The sequence below is a fragment of the Antechinus flavipes genome, chromosome 1, assembly GCF_016432865.1.
Source record: "Antechinus flavipes isolate AdamAnt ecotype Samford, QLD, Australia chromosome 1, AdamAnt_v2, whole genome shotgun sequence".
Taxonomy (NCBI): domain Eukaryota; kingdom Metazoa; phylum Chordata; class Mammalia; order Dasyuromorphia; family Dasyuridae; genus Antechinus; species Antechinus flavipes.
The window spans coordinates 368981770-369003260 of NC_067398.1; the positions used below are offsets into that span (position 1 = coordinate 368981770).

The 21491-nt window shown below is 33.9% G+C and overlaps 1 pseudogene; it reads right to left on the minus strand.

The window, feature by feature from the left end:
* Positions 1-12064: 12064 nt before the first annotated feature.
* LOC127545843 (60S ribosomal protein L17-like) lies at positions 12065-14027 on the minus strand (annotated as a pseudogene).
* Between the last annotated feature and the right edge of the window lie 7464 nt (positions 14028-21491).

The window sequence follows — 21491 nt, forward strand, 5'->3', positions numbered from 1 at the left end:
CTCCATAATATTTGTTTAATTCTGTCCATATTTCTGTTATTTTCCTCTATGAATCTGTAAATCATTTACCTCAGCTCTAATAAGTCAATATATGGCTCATAATTTTCTTCATTCTTTATCTCCATTTAATTACTTGGAATGTCAGATCCTCAACTTTCTCCAAAAAAGTTACATCTGGATTTAATCTGTCTCAACCACACCAAGGTATGAACAAATTTGCGATACATCAAAAACATACTACTACTTTCCCCCCACTTCAATTAATTAATCTGTTCCAGTCTCTATCATTGAAGTCAATACTCTATTCTTCTGCCCAACCCATAGTCCCATCTTCCTAAAGTCTTCAGTTTCTTGGTCATAACTTGATAAATTCTAGCAATTTTTAAAAATTTTCTTCTAGTAGCACCAGTCATTCCCACATGTATCAACAAAAATGAGGAAAATTTATTATGTCTGACATTCATTATGAGGCTTTCCTCTAAAAATAATCAATATCTTCTTCTACTCATCTTTCTTTTTCTCCTTCTTCTTCTTGTTCTTCTCCTTCTTCTTCCTTTTTCTTTTTTCTTCTTCTTTTCCTCCTCCTCTTCTTCCTCCTTTAACTCCTTCTCATCTACCTTTACCACCACCACCACCACTACTATTACTACTACTACCTCTACTAAGGCATACAGAGTCAAAGTGACTTGTTTTAAATCACATAGCTGTGTCTGACATCAAATCTGAGCTCACTTCTTCTAGATTCCATACCTCCCCAGGAGGAAGTTCTATCTACTCCCTCTTCCCTACCTTGATACAAGTTCTTGCCAACTTATCTCCATTATTTGTCTTTTCTTCCACTTCTGCCCTCTACATGAAGAATCACATTCCTAGTACATAGCTAATCCTCAATTGTAGTTCTATTTCTTCTCTTTCTCACATTCTTTTGCCCTCAAGTCCTATTACGCAAATCAAAATATATTCTGTTTCTTACAAAATATTTTTGCTTTGTCTTCTATTCAAAGCACCTTTTAAAAATAGATTTTATCAATATATCTTTGTCTTTACATCACTTATATTTTATACCCTACCATATAACATCTTGTCTTATAAAAATGCTCTATTGTTCACAGAAGGATGTACTGGCTATCGGTCAGTGAAATATATCTCTATTCCCAAATAAAATAATTTATATTTGATTCTGAAAATGAGTTGATAGATGCATTTTCTTTTTTTTTTCTTTTTTTTTTAATTTTAATTTAATAATTACTTTATATTGACACTCGTTTCTGTTCCGATTTTTTTTCCCTCCCTCCCTCCACCCCCTCCCCTAGATGGCAAGCAGTCCTTTATATGTTGGATATGTTGCAGTATATCCTAGATACAATATATGTTTGCAGAACCGAACAGTTCTCCTGTTGCATAGGGAGAATTGGATTCAGAAGGTATAAATAACCTGGGAAGAAAAACAAAAATGCAGATAGTTCACATTCGTTTCCCAGTGTTCTTTCTTTGGGTGTAGCTGCTTTTGTCCGTCATTTATCAATTGAAACTCAGGTCTCTTTGTCAAAGAAATCCACTTCCATCAAAATATGTCCTCATACAATATCGTTGTCGAAGTGTATAATGATCTCCTGGTTCTGCTCATTTCACTTAGCATCAGTTCATGTAAGTCTCGCCAGTCCTCTCTGTATTCATCCTGCTGGTCATTTCTTACAGAACAATAATATTCCATAACATTCATATACCACAATTTACCCAGCCATTCTCCAATTGATGGGCATCCATTCATTTTCCAGTTTCTAGCCACTACAAACAGGGCTGCTACAAACATTTTGGCACATACAGGTCCCTTTCCCTTCTTTAGTATTTCTTTGGGATATAAGCCCAATAGAAACACTGCTGGATCGAAGGGTATGCACAATTTGATAATTTTTGGGGCATAATTCCAGATTGCTCTCCAGAATGGTTGGATTCGTTCACAACTCCACCAACAATGCATTAGTGTCCCAGGTTTCCCGCATCCCCTCCAACATTCATCATTATTTTTTCCTGTCATCTTAGCCAATCTGACAGGTGTGTAGTGGTATCTCAGAGTTGTCTGAATTTGCATTTCTCTGATCAATAATGATTTGGAACACTTTCATATGAGTGGTAATAGTTTCAATTTCATCCTCTGAAAATTGTCTGTTCATATCCTTTGACCATTTATCAATTGGAGAATGGCTTGATTTCTTATAAATTTGAGTCAGTTCTCTATATATTTTGGAAATGAGGCCTTTATCAGAACCTTTAACTGTGAAAATGTTTTCCCGGTTTGTTGCTTCCCTTCTAATCTTGTTTGCATTAATTTTATTTGTACAAAGGCTTTTTAATTTGATGTAATCAAAATTTTCTATTTTGTGATCAGTAATGATCTCTAGTTCATCTTTGGTCACAAATTTCTTTCTCCTCCACAAGTCTGAGAGATAAACTATTCTATGTTCCTCTAATTTGTTTATAATCTCGTTCTTTATGCCTAGGTCATAGACCCATTTTGATCTTATCTTGGTATATGGTGTTAAGTGTGGGTCCATGCCTAATTTCTGCCATACTAATTTCCAATTATCTCTTTTGATTAGATCAATTTTTGCTTTAGCTTGATCTGAGATCAGGATGGCTACCCCTGCTTTTTTGACTTCACCTGAAGCACAGTAAATTTTGCTCCAACCTTTTACCTTTAACCTGCAGGTATCTCCCCACTTCAGGTGTGTTTCCTGTAAACAACATATTGTAGGATTCTGGCTTTTAATCCATTCTGCTAACCGCTTCCTCTTTATGGGGGAGTTTACCCCGTTCACGTTTATGGTTAGAATGACCAATTCTGTATTACTTGCCATCTTGTTAACCCCGGTTTATGCTTTTCTCCCTTCTTTCCCCTTTCCCCCCCTTCCCAGTATTAAGCTTGTGAGCACCACTTGCTTCTCACAGCCCTCCCTTTTTAGTATCCCTCCCCCTGCCTTAGAGTTCTTCCGCCTATCTTACCCCTTTCCCTCCCAGTTCCCGTATTTCCTTCCGCTTAGCTTATTCCTTCCCTTTTCACTTTTCCCTTCTCACTTTTCAATGAGGTGGGAGAAGTTTCACCATAGATTGAATATGTCTTAAGATTTTTCACTTAAAGCCAATTCTGAAAACAGTAAGATACCCATTATATTCATCCCCCTCCATTCTTTCTCTCAGATATAATGTGGAAAGGACATTGTATCAGAAAAAGGGTAAAGTGGGGGTAGTACATCTCATGAAGAGGCATAGGAAACCTATTATATCTGAGAGAAAGAATGGAGATACATGCAGGTTAAAGGTAAAAGGTTGGAGCAAAATCTACTATGCTTCAGGTGAAGTCAAAAAAGCAGGGGTATCCATCCTGATCTCAGATCAAGCTAAAGCAAAAATTGATGTAATTAAAAGAGATAAGGAAGGATACTATATCTTGCTAAAGGGTAGCATGGATAATGAAGCACTATCTATATTAAACATATATGCACCAAGTGGGGTAGCATCTAAATTCTTAAAAGAGAAACTAAGAGAGCTGCAAGAAGAAATAGACAGTAAAACTATAATAGTGGGAGATCTTAACCTTACACTCTCAGAATTAGATAAATCAAACCACAAAATAAATAAGAAAGAAGTCAAAGAGGTAAATAGAATACTAGAAAAGTTAGATATGATAGATCTCTGGAGAAAATGTAATGGAGACAGAAAGGAATACACTTTCTTTTCAGCAGTTCATGGAACCTATACAAAAATTGACCATATATTAGGACATAAAAACCTCAAACTCAAATGCAGTAAGGCAGAAATAGTAAATGCATCCTTTTCAGACCACGATGCAATGAAAATTACATTCAACAAAAAACCAGGGGGAAGTAGACCAAAAAATAATTGGAAACTAAATAATCTCATACTAAAGAATGATTGGGTGAAACAGCAAATCATAGACATAATTAATAACTTCACCCAAGAAAACGATAATAATGAGACATCATACCAAAATGTATGGGATGCAGCCAAAGCGGTAATAAGGGGAAATTTCATATCTCTAGAGGCCTATTTGTATAAAATAGAGAAAGAGAAGGTCAATGAATTGGGTTTGCAATTAAAAATGCTAGAAAAGGAACAAATTAAAAACCCCCAGTCAAACACTAAACTTGAAATTCTAAAAATAAAAGATGAGATCAATAAAATTGAAAGTAAAAAAAACTATTGAATTGATTAATAAAACTAAGAGTTGGTTCTATGAAAAAACCAACAAAATAGACAAACCCTTAGTAAATCTGATTTAAAAAAGGAGAGAGGAAAATCAAATTGTTAGTCTTAAAAATGAAAAGGGAGAACTCACCACTAACGAAGAGGAAATTAGAGCAATAATTAGGAGTTACTTTGCCCAACTTTATGCCAATAAATTCGACAACTTAAATGAAATAGAAAAATACCTCCAAAAATATAGCTTGCCCAAACTAACAGAGGAAGAAGTAAATATCCTAAACAGTCCCATCTCAGAAAAAGAAATAGAACAAACTATCAATCAACTCCCTAAGAAAAAATTCCCAGGACCAGATGGATTTACATGTGAATTCTACCAAACATTTAAAGAACAATTAACTCCAATGCTAAATAAACTATTTGAAAAAATAGGGATTGAAGGAGTCCTACCAAACTCCTTTTATGACACAGACATGGTACTGATACCTAAACCAGGTAGGCTGAAAACAGAGAAAGAAAATTATAGACCAATCTCCCTAATGAATATTGATGCTAAAATCTTAAATAAAATATTAGCAAAAAGATTACAGAAAATTGTCACCAGGATAATACACTATGACCAAGTAGGATTTATACCAGGAATGCAGGGCTGGTTCAATATTAGGAAAACTATTAGCATAATTGACTATATCAATAACCAAACAAACAAAAACCATATGATCATCTCAATAGATGCAGAAAAAGCATTTGATAAAATCCAACATCCATTCCTAATAAAAACACTTGAGAGCATAGGAATAAATGGACTTTTCCTTAAAATAGTCAGGAGCATATATTTAAAACCATCAGTAAGCATCATATGCAATGGGGAAAAACTGGAACCTTTCCCAGTAAGATCTGGAGTGAAGCAAGGTTGCCCACTATCACCATTATTATTTAATATCGTATTAGAAACACTAGCCTCGGCAATAAGAGTCGAGAAAGATATTAAAGGAATTAGAGTAGGCAATGAGGAAACCAAACTATCACTCTTTGCAGATGATATGATGGTATACCTAGAGAACCCCAGAGATTCTACTAAAAAGCTATTAGAAATAATTCATAATTTTAGCAAAGTAGCTGGCTACAAAATAAATCCCCATAAATCCTCAGCATTTTTATACATCACCAACAAAACCCAACAGCAAGAGATACAAAGAGAAATTCCATTCAGAATAACTGTTGATACCATAAAATATTTGGGAATCTATCTACCAAAGGAAAGTCAGGAATTATATGAGCAAAATTATAAAAAAGTCTCCACACAAATAAAGTCAGACTTAAATAATTGGAAAAATATTAAGTGCTCTTGGATCGGCCGAGCGAACATAATAAAGATGACAATACTCCCTAAACTAATCTATTTATTTAGCGCTATACCAATCAGACTTCCAAGAAAATATTTTATTGATCTAGAAAAAATAACAACAAAATTCATATGGAACAATAAAAAGTTGAGAATCTCAAGGGAATTAATGAAAAAAAAATCAAATGAAGGTGGCCTAGCTGTACCTGATCTAAAATTATATTATAAAGCAGCAGTCACCAAAACCATTTGGTATTGGCTAAGAAATAGATTAGTGGATCAGTGGAAAAGGCTAGGTTCACAAGACAGAATAGTCAACTATAGCAATCTAGTGTTTGACAAACCCAAAGCCCCTAACTTCTGGGAAAAGAATTCATTATTTGATAAAAACTGCTGGGATAATTGGAAATTAGTATGGCAGAAATTAGGCATGGACCCACACTTAACACCATATACCAAGATAAGATCAAAATGGGTCCATGACCTAGGCATAAAGAACGAGATTATAAATAAATTAGAGGAACATAGAATAGTTTATCTCTCAGACTTGTGGAGGAGAAAGAAATTTGTGACCAAAGATGAACTAGAGATCATTACTGATCACAAAATAGAAAATTTTGATTACATCAAATTAAAAAGCCTTTGTACAAATAAAACTAATGCAAACAAGATTAGAAGGGAAGCAACAAACTGGGAAAACATTTTCACAGTTAAAGGTTCTGATAAAGGCCTCATTTCCAAAATATATAGAGAACTGACTCAAATTTATAAGAAATCAAGCCATTCTCCAATTGATAAATGGTCAAAGGATATGAACAGACAATTTTCAGAGGATGAAATTGAAACTATTACCACTCATATGAAAGAGTGTTCCAAATCATTATTGATCAGAGAAATGCAAATTAAGACAACTCTGAGATACCACTACACACCTGTCAGATTGGCTAAGATGACAGGAAAAAATAATGATGAATGTTGGATGGGATGCAGGAAAACTGGGACACTGATGCATTGTTGGTGGAGTTGTGAACGAATCCAACCATTCTGGAGAGCAATCTGGAATTATGCCCAAAAAATTATCAAATTGTGCATACCCTTTGATCCAGCAGTGTTTCTATTGGGCTTATATCCCAAAGAAATATTAAAGAAGGGAAAGGGACCTGTATGTGCCAAAATGTTTATAGCAGCCCTATTTGTAGTGGCTAGAAACTGGAAAATGAATGGATGCCCATCAATTGGAGAATGGCTGGGTAAATTGTGGTATATGAATGTTATGGAATATTATTGTTCTGTAAGAAATGACCAGCAGGATGAATACAGAGAGGACTGGCGAGACTTACATGAACTGATGCTAAGTGAAATGAGCAGAACCAGGAGATCATTATACACTTCGACAACGATATTGTATGAGGACATATTTTGATGGAAGTGGATTTCTTTGACAAAGAGACCTGAGTTTCAATTGATAAATGACGGACAAAAGCAGCTACACCCAAAGAAAGAACACTGGGAAACAAATGTGAACTATCTGCATTTTTGTTTTTCTTCCTGGGTTATTTATACCTTCTGAATCCAATTCTCCCTATGCAACAAGAGAACTGTTCAGTTCTGCAAACATATATTGTATCTAGGATATACTGCAACATATCCAACATATAAAGGACTGCTTGCCATCTAGGGGAGGGGGCGGAGGAAGGGAGGGAGGGAAAAAAAAATCGGAACAGAAACGAGTGTCAATATAAAGTAATTATTAAATAAAAATTAAATTAAAAAAAATATTGGATCACTTGCAGAATATGCTTTCATAGGCTCTGTTTATTTTTATTGAAGATACAATCCTGTTTTACTTAGGAATTATCCCAAAAAGGACAGAAAGAGGGAGAAAATGAAATCCTACCTGGATTTTCAGAGATGTACTAGTCTCTAAGGATTGATGTTAGATATGATGACCTACAAGATCTGAGAGAAAACCAGCTTTCATGCACCATTAGGCATTATAAAAAGACACCAAACTGTGATGAATATTAATATCCAACAAGAGCAGAATGATATATTCTCAATAACCAGTATTCATTTCTCCACTCTTCAGACACAGACATAAAAGCTGTCTTTTAGTGGTTTATGCTTATTAAACTAGCATTATTTTCACTTTATACATTCATTTTAATTATTAATTCTAAACAAAATTTCCATGTGCTACAAACTAACTAACTCAGGATGAATCAAGGCATAGAATTAGAGTTGGAATGGACTTTAAAAGCAATCCAGTTTAACCTCCTCAAGTACTATAGTAGAAAGGTACTAAGTGGCTTGAACGAATTAATGCACATAGTGACAGAACTAGGATTCCATTCCAAGTTCTTTAATTCCAAACTTAGCACTTCAATAAGCCATGATAGCACTCATGTTGAAATCTATCCCTTTAAATCCTACTTGAAACTCTCAGGGAGTCCAATGGAATAATGGTCTCCAATTCACTAAAGTCACATAAAACCAGATGCATTCCACAAACAGGAGTTTGAGGAGTAACTATGATACTCTCAGATGGACTATGTTTTCTTTGTTCTCTTCTGAGAGGTGTTCTTCTCTGTCCTCTCCATGTCTTTACAGTTGTTTATTGTACAAAAATCAATTCTATTAATCTCAGATTCCATGAACTTATACTACTCTTTCCCTTTTGTGGATGCTTCTCAAGCTTGCTCTCTATAACAAAAGCTTCAGCATCTTAGAACATCATTCAATCACTTTATTTGTGTTATTCTTGTCTCCCAGGAGGGAAGTTTCTCAAAGGAAGAGATCATCCAAAATATACTGTTGGATCTCTCTGGGGATTAAATACATAATAGTTTCTCAAAAATGATAAGTGAATTAAATTTCATCGAAGCAGATTTGGGTTTATGATAGACTAAAATATCCTGATCCAGAGATATTCAAATGTGGAACAGGTTGCCTGTGGAAATAGTGTTATTGTTCTCACTGGAGTTCCTCAAGCATAGAATGAAATGGCAATCTATGTTGTTGAGCACTGTGGAGAATGAAGTCCAAGAGGCTAATGGCTAAGAGCCATTGAACTAAATGGCTTCTCAGATTCCTTCAAAAATTAAAATGCTGAGACCATGAGTTCAATTGAATTGAATTCTCTAGCACACTTTATATAAACTATTTTCCTGTTTCCTTTATTAAAGGAAACTCAACATATAGATTTTAGTGCATTTAAAAATCCTATGATCTCTATAGGGCTTTAATTTCTGTGGGATAGGCCATTGCATTTCATGTCTAGAAGGGAATTTAAACTTCAAAGGTTTAGAGACCATCTAGGATGATGAAACCATCAAAATTAAGAACTTAGTTTTATAAATGAAGGAAAAAAACCCAAAATATTGGAAATAACTAATCCAAGGTCATACAGGTAAGAAGCAACAGAACCCAGGCCCTTGGTCATTTCACTCAGTGCTTTACTGCTGTACAACATTCTTTCTCCTATATCCTCACAACCCTAACCTTTTGGCTCCTACATTTCAAATTATGGGTTTTCATGATAATCACACAAAATTATTTGATCACAGAGACCAGGTTTAATTTTTTTTTTGGTTGAACATTTCACTGAATCGGTCTTTAAGTGGGACTAAGTACCTAATTTTCCAATTACCTTTTCAAAAATGATGTGCAGGAATACTCTATATGAAAAATCTAAAATGAAATCTGAGATATTTCATTAACATTCAGTAGATGACTATTTCCTTTTGTTCTCCTCTTTTTTCGTTAAAAATACAAAAATCCTATCTAAGTGATGGATTTACAGCTTAGAAACTGGATTGTCAATAGACCTTTATTTGGTGAAAGACTATGTAAGGTACAAGAACAGACAGAATAAAAACCTGTTCCCTATTTCATAGATTAAAACAGTAAAAGAAAATGACATTTTACATTTTAGCCATCTACTTCTGGGTTAGATGTCTCAAAGTGATTCTCAGATTGCATAGGGAAGCAGCTTTATATAACGGATAGAATGCTGACTTTTGAATCAGGAGGACTTTACATTAAATCCTGCCCCTAACACTTACTTAATTTATAACAATGGAAAAGTCATTTAACCTCTCTAAGCCCTATTTTCTTCATTTATAAAATATCAAAGAGGGGACCTATCTCACAGGATTGTCAGGAGGCTCAAATGAGGTGATTTATATGAAATATTTTGGAGATGTCCAGAAAAGATAGCAATATGAAAGGTCATTGGGAAGCCTACTTCTCTCTGAGTACTTGAACAATGATCTAAATAAGGCACCAAAGTTAACAAAAAATAAAACAGTCTAAAATAAATATCAGTAAGCTCTTTCTTCATCCCTGACCTATACAAGAAAATTGCCAAAAACTATGGGCAGTAGAACTTGAGTCTTGCTCAGAAGCCAGGATATGATCTGATGAATAGTTTAGAAGTCAAAAGTGGCATTCTGACCAGGCTGATTCACCTTGATTTGGAATTGCTAGGGAACTCAAGATTACAACAGCTTCCTGAACAGAAAAAACTGACGTCAATGGTCTGACTTGGGATACTGAAAACTGCCAGTTCTATATACATGAGGAGTGAGAAATAATACAAGGAAATAAAATTCAAAACAAATCATGGCCTCAGCATTCTATTCAAGAATTAGGGAAGGAATGGAGCCTAGACTTTAAACAAAGTCCCAAATCAGAAATTGAACCTGAAAATATGAGCAAATATGATGAGACATCAAATTCTATAAGTCAAAGCATTCTCAAATGCTAAATTAGAGGGTACAAAGTATAAATTGAGAAAGAAAAAAAGTAAAGTAAGGAAGTAAAGAAGAAAGGAAAAAAGGGAGAGAGAGAGACAGAATGAAGAAAGTAAGGAGAAAGATAAGGAGAGAGAAAGAAAAGAGTAAAAAAAGAGGAAAGAATAATGGAAGGGAAAGAAGGGAAAAGAAAGAAGAAGAAAAGAAGGGAGGGAGAGAAGGGAGAGAGAGAAAAATAATGTGAAAATGAAGTAAGTAGAAGAAAGAAGGAAGCAAGGGAGGAAAAATTAAAAAGTTAGAATAAGAATAACTGGTCTTGACCAAAAGGACTAAAAGAAAACTCAAAAGAAATGGCATAAAAGATTTTTTTAAATGACAATTCAGGAGGAAAAAAAAACAAAACAAAACAAGAAGGAAACAACAGTAGCATTCTTACAGTATATCACACACACACAAAAAAAATCTCTTAATACTTTAAGGTTGGCAAAATACTTCAGAAATATCTCATTTTATCCTTACAATAAGCCAGGAAGATAGGTGATATTATCACCATTTTGAAGCTGGAAAGACTAAGGCATAAAGATGCTATGTGACTTGTCCCCTTAGTCATAGAGTTAATTAGTCTCTGAGCTTGGATTTGATCTTAGATCTTTCTATTCCAGACCCTATATTCTATTCACAATGCCACCTAGCTGTCTAAAATAAAACACTTTCAAATAGAAAGTAGAAAATCTTACCTAATTACAGACTTCTTAAAAATTAGAAAATAAAAAGAATCTAATGTTTTTCCAAACATAAGAAATATAACAAAACTCCAAGAGACATCTTAAAAAATTCAATTTCCATATTAAATAAAAATACTACATGAAGCCAAATGAAATTATGCAAATAAAAATGAAAAACAGTCAGGATGGCATAATGCATGGCAACAATGCTATAAAAGAGATAAAATCTTGGATTTTATGATGGAGTGGGTAAATGTTTACAACAAAAAAGTTATCTTGCAAGAAAAATATAATCTTAAAAGGAAAATATCAATCATTAATAGAATAAAAAACTGTCAAAAATCACTCCTAAAAGAAAAAAAAATAAACATAATAGAGACTTTCATTTTCATTCAAAATCTCTTTTAGAGTTAGTAGAAATGTTCATAATTGTTAGTGTTTGAACCACCTACTCCCAGAAAAAGAATACTAGGAAATGAGTATGGACCACAACATAGCATCTCCACTCTTTCTGTTATTATCTGCTTGCATTTTTGTTTTTTCTTCTCAGGTTATTTTTACCTTCTTTCTAAATTCAATTTTTTTTGTGCAACAAGATAACTGTATAAATATGTATACATATATTGCATTTAACATATACTTTAACATATTTAACATGTATGGGACTACCTGCCCTCCAGGGGAGAGGATGGAGGGAAGGAGTGGAAAAGTTAAAACAGAAGTTTTTGCATATGTTTTGTATATACAAAACTATTTAAAAAATGAAAAAGAAAAAAATTCTTGTTGCCTGCTTGATCAGGGAAAAAAAAAAAGATTGTCAGTGTTTGACAAGTTTAGAAGAATAATTTTTAAATTTAAATGTATTTCAAAAAATTATTTTAAGTTCTATCATTATAAATTGTTTTTAAATTACTTTCTTTTCTACATATATTTCTATTTCTTCAACAGACAGCCATCCTACTTACAATTTTTTAAAAATTGATTTCATTTTTATTTGCACTGTCATATTTACTCCCAGGTTATAACCTTTGTTTCTTCTGTTTCTTTTGGGCTATCTTTTTCTTTTGAGCAATATCTTATGGTTTGGGAACAATTTGTTCTTTTTTAGTAAGTATCATCTCAATATGGAAAAGAGAATTCTTGTATGAATTGATTTGATCATGAGCCCTTTAAGTGAGCTGTCATATTCTGGGAACCTTGTTAATCTGAATATATTCAATGAAAAGAGAATCCATATTCAAACCCTTCAGTTCTACATTACTCTGCATTTTAAACTACTTGCACAAAGAACTCAGCACTATTTTGGAGCTAGTGATCTTGTGTCTAATGCCATTGCTTAGCCTGAGCATACCTTCCAAGTCCATCATTATATCTGCAGAAAGGAACACATTATTTCTTCAATGTGATATCTTTCAAATATTTGGTGGCCTTTAGGAAATACATGACTTTAATAGTTTGGGCTATTTCACAGATATTCTTCAAGTGGATAATTTAAAGATCTGAGCTGCTAGACTTGCATGATTTTGTGGGGTTCTCTAGTTCAAAAGAATACCTCACAAATTTAAATGATTATCTAGGATGGCTCAAGGGAAGAGCCTAACAATTAATTTTTAAAAGAAAGACTGATGTGTTTAAAAGTTCAACAAAACTAGATATAAAAGTTTTGAGGAACTTTATCTTAGGTTACATATCAAACATTCTTATTGTTTTCTTGAAAAAGGAATTGGGACATGATTCCCTAATGCTATGAACTAAAGTCATTTAAACAGCTAAGTACAATTAGTAGAGATAGAAAAAGAAAGGAAAAAGATAAACAGACAGGAACAATAAAGAGATAGACGATGGAACAGAGACACAGAGAGACAGACAGACAGACTGAGATAGAGGGAGACGGAGAGATAGACAGAGACAGAAAGACAAACACAGAGATAGAGAGGCAGAGTTAGAGAGACAGAGACAGAGACAGTCAGAAAGAAAAAGAGAGATACTACTAATCCTATGTGGTAAGATGCTATAACCATCCCAAAATATCTATAATAAACCCATCAATTAAAACATATACTTAAAGTGTACATATGGCAAAGTAGTAACTTGAGGATGGTACTTGCTAGAGATCCATTTCTATTATACATGGGGATGTCCAAGAAGATTCTCTTACACATGGTATACTTATTTTGCTCATTTCCTTGTTGAACTATGAATACATGTTGTCTGGCCTTGCCTCTTAGTAAAGGCATTGCTATCTTCTGAACCAAGGATACTAATAGGACATTGATGGGAAAAGTCTGACATCCTTTATCCCCTTCAAGTTTTAGTTTGTCTAAAGACAGAGAAGGAAAGAATGATATCTAAGGCAAAAACTAAGACTCTTGCTTCTCTGAAAGGTTGTTCTCACAAAGGGTTTAATGCAAAACCATGCTTTCCAATTTTTTGGAATGATTTTTGTCCCAACTAACTTGGTAATTTGTAGAAAATTCCTAAAATATAGCCAAATTTCCTTATCCTATACAAACTTTTTTTTTGCTACATAACTAATATGGACAAATTTTCACATTTAGACTAAAACCTATGATTGATAGATTGATTAACTTTTCACTTAAAGTAGGATAGAGTAACAATTGAAATACTAAATCATTCAACTATTACATAAACAATATAGCCATCAAATTTAACAGTATTAACTAAATGTATTATGTAACAGTAATACTAGGAGCACACCCCTGCAAAGAATGGGGGTGATACATTTTTAACATTCTTGTTTCAAATCTCTTGGCTAATTATTATGTCCTATTTCATTTTTTGTTCTTTTTATTTACAATTTTTTATCATCTTATTTTCCTAGTTAATAAATTGTTATTTATTGATTACTTGATTTCTCAATCTTGTTACTATACTTTATTACTTCTCATCAATTTTCCCATGCTTCTCTGTATTTTCCAAATTCATTGTTTCTTGAGGCTCATTATATTCCATTATAGTCATATCCACAATTTATTTAGGTTAATTTATCCCCAATCAGATTTCTGCTTTGTCTTAAAACTTTTGCTACTGCAAAAAGTATTGCTATTAGTAGTTTGGGATAGATTGAACCTTTTAATCTTTTTTTTTACCTTAAGATATATGCCTAATTAGTGATTGTCTGGATAAAAGTGAATGCTATTTATCTATATCCTCCAAACAGCTGCCAGCTGCCAAATGGATATTCATAAAACAAAATCTGATTTATGTCACCATATCTCTTTATATTTTTAGTGCATTAGTAGTGATTTAGGCTACACTAGAAAATTCCAAGTCTGGAATCTAGAACTCACCTCTGGTAAGTTTTATACATTTACTCTGTGTTATTATCCTTCATAATCAATGAAGACCAAATAATATCATAATGCTGATGTTAACCTACTTTGTGTCTGACTATAACTGATCAAAATAAAACAGGTTCAGAAGTCTCTACCACAAGTTATAAAAAATTATTCCATATGTATAGTTAGTGGAGATATTCAATTTTCTGGTAGATTGACAAGGTTTTAAACATACATAATAATAAGATCAGCACAGCATCTCTGTAGATCTTCATTCAGTTTGGTAGTCAACCAAGTATTTCTTCTCTCCTATACTTTCTTTCAGAACTTCCCAAATATTGACCTAGTTCTGGCAATGAGTGCATCAACCCATCATCCTTGTGTAAATCATTGAAAAATATACCAAGGTAAGTGAAGTTATCCACAGCATTCAAAATTTCTACATTTGCTGTAACCAATGGTTCTATGTATGAATGGTGTGATCCTAGCTGGTAAATAATTTGTGTTTTCTTGGTATTAATTGTCAAGACAAAATCAGCACAAGTGGCAAAGAATCAATCGATATTCTGTTGCAACTCAGATTCAGAGGCTGCATTGAGTACACAATAATTTCCAAACAAAAAAATCACATAACAGCTCTCCTTCGACTTTAGTCTTGGTTTGTAGTCTTTTTCAGTTAAATAATCTGTTATGTGTGTAGTAGCTAACCTTAATGATATTGTTGCTTGTTGAAGACATCTGACATTGATGAAAAAATCATGTCAAAGCTTGGGAGCAAAAACATAACATTACTTCACTTCATTAATGACTAGGAAAGTAAGAAAGCATCATTTTTTAATTCAAATCCCTTCAACATACCATCAGAAAACAGGCATATATTACTGATAAACATCTCTGGGCAGCCAAATTTTCCCATGATCTTCAACAAGTCATTATAACTAACAACATCAAAGATCTTGGTCAGACTGATGAAGGTTGTATACAAATCTCTGTTCTGTTCCTAAGAATTGTCCAGGAAATACTGAGCTGCAAATACAATGCCAACCATTCCTCAGTCATTCTGGAGTTACACTGTCTCTTGGGTAGATGACTGTCTTTCAGGTAAAGAATCAGTCAGTTAAGGAGACTGCAAAAAATATTGGTGGTAATGACAGAGAGACATCCTGTGGTTATTATACTACAACAACAATTTTCTTTTTCACTTATAAAGATGGACAATGGAAGCAAACTTAATCTTCTAGGAGATCACTTGCAGTATAATCCAAAAGATTCCAGTCAGCTTTTATTTGAACAGTAGACTCCCTACTTCATAAATCTCTACTGGAATACAATTAGCACTGTTAGAATTCTTACAAGGTGCTAAGTCAGTGGAATTGATAGAGACAATGGTTGTTTAGCAAGGTGCTGAAGTACTTACTACAGTTCCACAAGATTCACACCTTTAAGAGAGCATACATAAGTGAGGAGCCTCAACCAGGATGCACTTTGGGAGATTCCCTAGCCAGGATTCATTCGAGGAGATTCTTACGGCAGAGAAGGCAGCTTAAGCTCTCTGAACCAAGGAGAGAGATATCCCTTTATTAAAGCTAACCGGGTCCCAGGAAAAGAGACAAGACTTTGAAGGAGAAAATAAAAGATTTGGACTTTAATCCCTGGCTGCATTTGAGGTGATTATTACTCTGAAATGAAACTAAGAATGCCTCCAGAAGCTCCCCAAGAAACCTGCTCCCAGAGAACATTACAATTTAGAGAAGAATATTATACAGCACTTTGCCACATGAAAGGAGCCTAATGACGTTCAAAACCTCTTCTTTAGTTGGAAGTTTGTTCAGAGAGGTATTGACTTCAATTTGAGGTCTATCGTAAACAGCTTCTACATTGGTCAATGATAGTCTATTGAGAATACTACTCACTCTGTACTACACTTAAATAGAGTTACTATCTTTGTCTTTCCTTTATCTGACAGAACATTGTATTTTTGCACAAGAGATATCCTAATTATCTTCACTTCTTGGGATTCCTAGCTTTCCTAAAAATGAAATTTATTGATCACCTTCCCTGTTAGTTTTTTCTTGGTCTCCCTAGTTACTAATGTTTTCTCCTTTGGGAAAATATTTAGTATTATTAACATATATTTTATAGACTTTGAGTTTACTTATCTATTTTCAGGGGAAATTCTCTCAATAAAATATAAGTTCCTTGAGTGAAGCCATTGCTTTTATATCCCCCAAAATTTGCATAGTGCAATTCATGCAACAGCAGCAACAGCAGCAGCAGCCATAGAAAGAAGAGGCAGAGAAGGAGGAAGAGAAAGAGAAGGAGGAAGAAGAAAAGCAGGAAGAGGTTGTAGTAATGGTGGTAGTAATATCAGCAGCAACAGGATCAGCAACAACAGTATTTTTATTATACCTTAATATTTAAAAAATGCTTTTCACATATTATTTTATTTGATCAACAAATGTATTTTGAAAAAAAAAAGCAATGGGCTCAATTGATTTTCTGAAGTTAGTCCTAATAGTTCCCAACAAACTTGGGAAATTAAGTGATGATATGGATTTAATTTAAATCAGATACTTAAATATATGAAATAATGTTGTATTCAAAACTTTGAATTCTTAAAAGTAATAAACTCATAGTTGCTTACTGCTAATGAGGATATTATAGCAATTCAGATGAGAAGGACACAATACCTAAATAAAAATGACAACTGAGTGAGCAGAGAGAAAATAACAAATTCAAAAGATAGTATGAAATAAGAATGAACAAGGAGTGACAACTTAGATATGGCAGAGAAAGAAAGATAGAGAAGAGTTGAGTATAACTCAGAGTTTGGAAACATGGAAAACCGAAATTACCATTGTCCTTTCAACACAAAGAGGGAAGCTTATAGGAGAATAAATTTGGCACAAATATAATCAATTTATAAGATCATAGATTTGGAATGAGAAAGAACTTTTTTATTTTATTTGTGAGGAAACTAAAGTCCAAAGAGAGTGACTGACCCAAAAATTTACTTGTAAAAAGTTAGAGTTAACTTTCAAGAATGGAGCCAAGATGGCAGAGGGAAGCCAGGAAACAGTCTGATCTCTCCATTTCCCTCAAAAATCACATTAAATCAAGCCTAAGAATATAATCTGATGGAATGAAAACAATCTTCAGTTCAAGATAAATTGGAAAAACTTCAAGAAAGGTCAGTCCCACTGAGGTAAAAAGGGTATTTAGCTCCACTTTAACAGAGTCTGGGAAAGTCAGTGAAAAGTTCTTAGTCACAACAGATAAGCAACTGAGACCCTTGGAATTGGTTCAATAGAGAAGCAGAAGAGTGGAGCAATCCCCAGTCCCAGTTCAGAAGGCAAATTCTGGGAAACCAGATTTTCCTGGGAAAAGCAGACAAAATTATTCCAACAAACACCAGAGTCCCTGTACTCAGAATTCCCAGCAAACTTGAGAGACTGCTGCCTTATCTCAGAAGCAGAGCCAAATCATAAAAGTACAAAAAAGAGGAAAACAGAAAGAAAAGGAAAGAAAATGAGCAAGAAATAGAAAAGAATTTGGACCATAAAAAGCTACTATGATGACAGAGAAAACTAAAACATCAATTCCAATGAGGAAACATATCTACAAAGGAAATCTCAAAGAGTGGTAGGAATTGTTTGTAAGCCCAAAGAGGCTTCATGGAAGTACTTATAAATACACAAAGAGAGTTAGAAGAAAAAATGAAAAAAAGAAATGAAATTTATGCAAGAGAGAGTCAATAGCTTAGAAAAGTAAGATAATTCCCTAAAAAATACAATTAGTTAAATGCAAAAAAAAAAAAAAAAAAAAATCCACTCAGCCCTCTTTGTAGTGCCCAGAAACTGGAAACTGAGTAAATGCTCATCAATTGGAGAATGGCTGAATAAATTGTGGTATATGAATATTATGGAATATTATTGTTCGATAAGAAATGACCACCAGGATGATTTCAGAAAAGCCTGGAGAGACTTACACGAACTGATGCTGAGTGAAACGAGCAGGGCCAGGAGATCATTATATACTTCAATAACAACACTATATGATGATCAGTTCTGATGGACCTGGCCATCTTCAGCAATGAGATGAACCAAATCAGTTCCAGTGGAGCAGTAATGAACTGAACCAGCTACACCCCAGCGAAAGAACTCTGGGAGATGACTAAGAACCATTACACTGAATTCCCAATTCCTATATTTTTGCCTGCCTACATTCTGGATTTCCTTCACAGGCTAATTGTACAATATTTCAGAGTCCAATTCTTTTTGTACAGCAAAATAATGGTTTGGTCATGTATACTTATTTTGTATTTAATTTATATTTTAATATATTTAACATCTACTGGTCATCCTGCCATTTAGGGGAGAGGATGGGGGAAGGAGGGGAAAAATGGGAACAAAAGGTTTGGCAATTGTCAATGCTGTAAAATTACTCATGCATATAACTTGTAAACAAAAAGCTATTTAAAAAAACCACTGAAGAAAATAATATCTTCAAAAGTAGATTAATCAAGTTGAAAAAGAGATACAAAAGTTAAGGGAAGAAAATCACACATTAAAAATTAGAATGGGGCAATTGGAACCTAATGACTTTATGAGACATCAAGAATAAGTCTAACAGACAAAATAGGATGAAAAAAAGGGAAGAAAATGAGAAATACCTTAATGGAAAAACACTTAATTTTTGAAAAATAGACCCAGAAGAGACAATTTAAAAATTATTGGTCTGCCTGAATGCCATGACCAAAAAAAAAAAGAGTCTGGACAGCATTCTTCAAGAGATCATAAAGGAGAACTGCCTTGATATTATAGAAATTGTGAGGAAAATAGTCATTAAAATAATTCATTGATCACCTCCAGAAAGAGATCCCACAAGAAAAACCCCAAGGAATATATTTTCAAAACTCCAGAACTTTAATCTCAAGGTAAAAATACTGCAAGATGTCAGACAAAAGCAATTCAAGTATCATAGAGCAGTAGTGAGGATTACCCAGGATCTGACAGCATTTACAAAAAAGGATCAGAGAGTCTGGAATACCATATTTCACAAGGCCTGGAGTTATAACCAAGAATTAGCTACCCAGAAAATCAGAGCATCATCTTTCAGGGGAGGTGATAGATGTCTCATATCTGTTAAACTACCAGCTTGCAACTAGAACACAGTAGCCTAAGAGTCTCACAGTAGCTTCCCTATTGTGCAGACTAGGCAATGCTCTGGTTCCCCATCCCAGTTCCTTGCCCCAGGCTCCCTGTATTAAGGTCTGTGCTCGGTAGCCTCACCCCACTCCCCCACCCCCATTCATCATCACACCCCCTCCTGGCTCCCCTCTTCCCCTCCCCCCCATTGAAACAGACCTTTTCTGAAATTCTTCCAAAGTGTCTTCTGGAAATTTGTTGTATTCCAAATATTTATGGGTTCTGTTACTCCAAAACCAGTTCAGAGGATTAATCTGCTGTTGATTTAAGGGAAGGTCAGAGAAGGTCACATAAAGCCATGTCTACTCTCTGCCATCTTGGCTCAACCCTCAAATTGTTTACATTTCTAGATGGGAAAATGATATGTGTAACTCTTGAGAACTGTATCTATTGCAGGGAAAAACAGAGGTAGACATCACATAGACAGAAGATGTAGTTATGAGTGGACTCCAATGTGATAATATCAAAGAAAAATAAATTAAAAGGTGAAAAAAAAAAGGACTGTATTAGGAGAAAAGCAAAGGGGAGGTATAATGGAATAAAGTAGATCACATGAAAAGGCACAAAAGATCTATTCCAATATAGGAAAAGAAAGGAAGGGAATGATCATTATATGAAGTTTGATCTCATCAGTTTTGGCTCAAAATGGGAATCACTAATTTAGTTGGGCATAGAAATTTATCTTATTCTATAAAGAAGTAGGAGGAAACAGAGCAAAGAAAAGGAAGAACCTGGAATAAAAAGGAGGGCAGATAATGGGTTGAGAGGGCTAAAAAAACAAAACACTACAAAGGAGACACAAGATGGAAGGAGAGAACAAAAGTGTGTATGGGGAGAAAATAGGATGGAGGGAAGTACAGAGCTAGGAATCATAAATGTGAATATGAATGTGAATGGGATGAACTCCCTATAAAATAGAAGCAAAAAGCAGAGTGCATTAAAAAACATAATCCTACATTATGTTGTTTACAAGAAACACCTTTGACACAGAAAAGACACATGCAGAGGAAAGGTAAAAGACTGGAGCAGAATTTATTGTGCTTCAGTTTACACAAAAATAGCAGGGGTAACAATTCTAATCTCAGATAAAGCAAAAATAAAAATAGATCTAATTAAAAAAGAGAAAGAAGGAAACTACATCTTGTTAAAGGGTACCATAAACAATGAAATAGTAACAATATTGAATATATATGAACGAAGAGATAGAGTATCGAAATTCTGAGAGAGGATATTAAGCCAGTTCCTGGAAGAAATAGACAGCAAATTATATTAGGACTTTTCTCTCAGAATCAGGCAAATCTAACCACAAAATAAACAAAAAAGGAACAAGGGAGGTTAATTGAATCCTAGAAAACCCAGATATGATGAATCTGATGAGAAAATTGAATAGGGGAAAAGAGAAATACATCTCTTTTTCAGCTCTATATGACATATACACAGAAAGTGACCATATATTAGGGCATAAAAACATTGCAATCAAATGCAAAAAGGCAGAAATAGTAAATGCTTTTCTTTCAAACCATGAAGTAAAAAAAATAAATATTCAATAAAAAGCCATGGAAAGATAGAGTAAAAACCAATTAAAAATTTTAAAATCCAATTTGAAACAATGAGTGAGTCAGACAAAAAATATCACAGAAACAATCCATAATTTCATCCAAGAAAATGACAATAATGAAACAACATACCAAAACTCATGACATGCAACCAAAACAGTGCTTAAGGGAAATTTTATATTTCTAAATAATTATATGAATAAAATGGGTGAAGAGATCAATGAATTAATCATGCAACTAAAAAAGATTAAGAAAATCGAAACTAAGAAAGCTATTGAACTAATTAATAAAACTGAGCTGGTTTTATGTAAAAACCAGCAAAACAGATAAACCTTTGGCAAATTTTATTTGAAAAAGGAAAGGAAAATACCAAATTACCAGAGT